The 5,291-nt window shown below is 44.7% G+C and overlaps 1 pseudogene; it reads left to right on the plus strand.

Moving 5' to 3' along the window:
- Positions 1-1,900: 1,900 nt before the first annotated feature.
- LOC130889586 (U6 spliceosomal RNA) lies at positions 1,901-1,963 on the plus strand (annotated as a pseudogene).
- The last annotated feature ends 3,328 nt before the right edge of the window (positions 1,964-5,291 follow it).

Consider the following 5,291-nt stretch of genomic DNA (forward strand, 5'->3'; position numbering starts at 1 on the left):
ATGAAATTAACTCCTCCATCACTAATTTTGTAATGCTGGCCACAGAGTGAGTTCCAGAACAGCCAGAGATACACAGAGAAACCCTGTCTTGAAAAACAAAAACAAAAAACAAAACAAAACAAATCCCCCCTTCCCCGTGTGTGTGTGTGTGTGTGTGTGCCTGCCCTTAGAGGGCAGAAGAGGATGTTGATTCTAATTTTGTAACACAAGCCACAGAGGAACACCTCTTTGTGGATCGGCAGCTCTCCTAAACAACCCCTCACTGGCACCAGCTTGCCTGAGCCAACCCAAACAGCAGCCCCGAGAACGGCTGCTCAGCTGTTTTCGTCTTACTCAAGGCAGCGTGGAGGGGACTGAGTGCAGACTGAGCCAGTTCTGCTTCTTGCAACCAGAAGCAGAACCCTGGGCATTTACTGGTCCACGCGGAGCTCCTTCACGCCAGTCTGACGTAGCTAAATGGCACCCTTACAGCTCCAGCAACTTCCCGTCTGACCTCTGTGTCCCTGTCCCTTTCACCTGAGCGCTAATCTTTATTTTACCAAATCCAACCTATCCTTGGAGGGTCAGATCAAATGTTGCCTGCTCCTCCAAGATCTGGAAGTTGGAGTCGGTCAAACCCTCTTTCCTTTTTGGAAGGAACCAGAATTGGACCCATGACCACCAGTCCAGGAATCTCCCAACTCCATCAACCAGAATATGAAGATGGACAAATGACTGGTTTTCAGGAGAAAAAAAATCAGAGATGTTGCAAGAAGGGACACCGTGCTCCCCAGTGACTGTTCACTTGGTCCCTGAACCTGCCGATCTGCTCTGGGATACAGAGCAGGCTTAAGAGGAGGGGAGAAGGGGGCTGGAGAGGTGGTTTAGCGGTTAAGAGCACCAACTACTGTTATGAATAACTGGAGTCCCAAGGGATCCAATGCCTCTTTTTGGTCTGCAGATATACATGTAAACAAAACACACACACAAACATTATATACACACATACACATGCGCACGCACACACATATATGTATTTCCACATATATGTAAATAAAAAATTTTTAAAAAGGAGGAAGGGAGTGTACGGCCCGGAGGAAGGGGGTTGGCACCGCTGCCTGGAGGTCTTGGCTCCCGAGTGTAGGGATGATGGATTCATAGCACGATCCTTCATTTCCCCTTTCTCACAGCCCTCAGGGGCAGTACCTACTTCCTAATTCTATAACAGGACTTTGGATAAGTGGAATCACTACTTGTCCTTGTTGGGCTGGCATTTGACTTTTAGTAAAATGTCTTCAACTTTCATCCGTGTCACAGCATTCATCAGAATTTTCTTCTTGGGGCTGGAGAGATGGCTCAGAGGGTAAGAGCACTGGCTGCTCTTCCGGAGGTCCTGAGTTCAATTCATTTTTTTTTTTTTTGGCTCCCCGTCGGGGAATCGAACCCGGGTCTCCTGCGTGACCTGAGTTCAGTTCAATTTCTAGCAACCACATGGTGGCTCACAACCATCTATAATGAGATCTGGTGCCCTCTTCTGGTGTATAGTCATATATGCACGCAGAACACTGTATACTAATTAATAAAAATAAATAAATAATTTTTCTTCTTTAAGGCAAAATAATATTCCCTTGTGGGAATACAAAATATATGAAAACTATTCACCTGTTGGTGGACAGTTGGTTAGTTTCCATCTCTCGGATATCGTGCATAACCCTGCTAACAACATGTGTGCAAACATCTCTTTAAAATCCTGCTTTCAGCTGGGCAGTGCGGTAGTGGCGCACGCCTTTAATCCCAGCACTTGGGAGGCAGAGGCAGGTAGATCTCCGAGTTCGAGGCCAGCCTGGTCTACAAGAGTTCCAGGACAGGCTCCATAGTTTCTGAGAAACCCTGTTTCAACCCTCCCCCAAATTTCCCTTTTGTGCTCGCTTAGGCAGCACATATACTAAAATTGGAACAATACAGAGAAGATTAGCATGGCCCCCCCCAAAAAGAAGAAGAAGAAGAAGAAGAAGAAGAAGAAGAAGAAGAAGAAGAAGAAGAAGAAGAAGAAGGAAAGAAAAATTCCCAGCTGTACCATTTTACATTCCCATCAAAGGTTCTTATTTCTCCACATCGTTACCAGCACTATCTTCTGGGTTTTATTTGGTAGTGGTTACCCTGATGGGGAGCGGCAGTCTCTCACTGTGCTTTTCTCCAATACTTAGTAATGGTTAGCACCTTTTCATGGCCCCTAGGCCACTTGTATGTCCTCATTAGCAAACTGTCCAAGTTCTGGAGCTGTTTTTCCTTTGTTGTTTAATTGTCAAAATTCTTTATATGTGTTATAAATATTAAACCTTTTTAATTTTTTTCTTAATTATTTATACAGTATTCTTACTGCATGTATACCTGCAGGCCAGAAGAGGGCCCTGGATCTCATTATAGATGGTTGTGAGCCATCATGTGGTTGCTGGGAATTGAACTCAAGACCTCTGGAAGAGCAGTCAGTGCTCTTAACCACTAAGCCATCTCTCAAGCTCCAATATTGAACTTTTTTTTTTAAAGATTTATTTATTTATTTTGTTTACAGTGTTCTGTCTGCATGTATGCCCACAGGCCAGAAGAGGGCATCAGATCTCATTACAGATGGTTGTGAGCCACCATGTGGTTGCTGGGAATTGAACTCAGGACCTCTGGAAGAACAATCAGTGTTCTTAACCCCTGAGCCATCTCTCAGGCTCCAATATTGAACTTTTAACAGGTATATGAGTTAGAATATTTTCTCTCATTCCATAGGTTGACTTTCCAATTGATTGTGAGTGTGTTTATGATGAGATTTATCTTTTTAACCAATATCAAGGGTTTTGGGGAGGAGTATTATATCTGAGAAAGATTCTCAGTAATGGTTATGAAAGAAAGCAAGGACTATGTACTGAAGATGATCATATAATCATATCCATTTTTTAATTTTGTCAGTAGGGTGTTTTGTCTACATGTATGTCCTCCCTCCCTCCTCCCCTTTCCCTCTTCCTCTCTCTCTCTTTCTTTCTTTCTCCCCCTTTTTATTTCTTTTTGTGAAACATGATTAATAAAAACTCAGAGAAAGAAATTGGGGTTTAACCTGGAAAAGCAAAACAATCAACCACTGATTCTTACCTGCCTGGCTGGTCAGTTATTCCAGGGTCCCTGAAGAGGCACTATCTGAAAAGACATGGGTGGGAAAGAGGAACGAGGCCAAGCAAGATCTGTTGTCAAGGTCCCACTTTATTGGGGAAATGGTTGTGGCTTATATAGCCCTGGATGAGGAATTTGGGTTGGGATGGGGGCAGGGGCATGGCAAGGGCAGGAAGGGATCTCGCAGCAATGGTCACGAGTCGACACACCTAGTGTTCTCTATGCAAGCCAAATCATTCCTTTTGTGATTCCAACCACAAACAATTCTCTAGATAGTTGGGATGTGGGGTGGGTTCTGCTAACAGATAGCTCTCAAGATAGTGTAAGACTTTAAGACAATTCTGAAGCCATTTTGACAACTCTGAATCCTCTCAGCCTCTGTGCCATAGTGCTTCCCCTCCTCCCCTGGGAACCAAGGACCTAACAGCTACACTCGCACGTACTCAGTTCCTGAACAATTACCCATATACGTATGTTTTGATTCGGTCCCCTGGGAAACGGGGTCAAAATGACCTCTTACCTCACCTGATCTGGCAACAGCTCTCCAGTCAATTATTGGTAATAGCCCTTTCAAATAAGCGAATCAAAATAGTCAAAGAACAACCCCCCTTGCTTCTGTGGCCCCTTTAAAAGTAGCCTGTGCCATCTATTCGGGGTCCCTCGGCTTCCCGAATGCTGGGGGACCCTGTCATGACAGAATTAATAAAATCCTCATGCTTTTGCATCGGCTGTGGTGTATAGAGTGGTCTCTGGGGGCGACTCCTCCTCAGTGTTTGGATGCTAGAGTCCAACAATAGTTGGGTGTGGGGTGGGTTCTGCCAACAAACAGTTCTCAATACAGCTGGGGTGTGGGGCTCTCTGCAAACATCCCCAGGACAATGGTCCCTGCTATAGTCTTTGGGAAAATGGCTCTTGACAACCTCAACCTCAGTCTGAAATGGCTCCTGCCTCCAAGAACCTCAGAATGAGACTGTGACTGACAGCTGTCTCCTCCCGTCTTATAACCCTCTCCAGGACTGGGATTAAAGCCATGCACTGCCTGGTTTCTGTGCAACTAGTGTGGTTACTAGGATTGAAGGTGTGTGTCACCACTGTTGTTTGGTAAGGCTGACCCGTGAGGCTTTTTTACTTTCTGATCCTCAAACAAGGTTTATTTATTAAGATAAAAGTGAAATGCCATTACATTTTTGTTTTTGTTTCTCTGTGTAGCCCTGGCTGTCCTGGAACTCACTCTTTAGACCAGGTTGACTTCAAACTCAGGAATCTGCTTGTCTCTGCCTCTGGAGTGCTGGGATTAAAGACGTGTGCCACCACTCCTGGTGCGTAAATCTTTCTTAAGCCACAAAACAATGTCTTCCTTTTCCTTTCTGTATGTCTTATTTGCTGAAGAAACTGGGTCATTTGTCCTGCAGGGTAATTAGCTTCAGATTTCTTTTGCCATTCTCTTTGTCCCTAGGCTCGATCCCCCAAGGGTGTTTAACATGGCTAGAGTCATGTGACAAAATTCTTCCCTACGTGGTTGTGAAATCGTCTTGATGTATCCTGAGCTCCATTTGTCTCAGTTGGATTTTGATGGAGGAGGTGTGTTTGCCTTTCAAAGCTCTAAGTGATTGACAGCAAAAATGCTAAGAAGGTGTTAAAATAAGCAGAGAGGGTTAGCTTCATCTCTCTCTCTCTCTCTCTCTCTCTCTCTCTCTCTCTCCTCTCTCTCTTCCCATTCAGCTCCCCCCAGGCCTCCTCATCATCATAGAGATAATGGTTTCTAGTCCATTGTTTCTTATCCTTTGTTTATTGTTTGTGAACATAAACTAAAACTCTCCCTCCTAACAGAGACAGGCTGCAGCTGTACTTATTCTTCTGATCTATTTCTCATTTACCAGTGTACCCTGGGAACTATGTTGTTGTTGTTATTATTATTATTACTACTACTACTAATGTATATGGGTGATTTGCTTGCATGCATGTCTGTGTACCACTTGGGTGCTTGGTGCCCAGGGAGGCCAGAAGAGGGACTCAGATCCTCTGGAACTGGAGTTACAGTGGGAGCTGTCATGTGGTGCTGGGAATGGAACCTGCGTCCTCTGGAAGAGCAGTCAGTGCTCTTAATTGTTGAGCCACCTTTCCAGCCCCCATGCTTAATCCTTTGATCAGCTTCA

Source organism: Chionomys nivalis, chromosome 1 (assembly GCF_950005125.1).
Source record: "Chionomys nivalis chromosome 1, mChiNiv1.1, whole genome shotgun sequence".
In the NCBI taxonomy this organism is placed as follows: Eukaryota; Metazoa; Chordata; class Mammalia; order Rodentia; family Cricetidae; genus Chionomys; species Chionomys nivalis.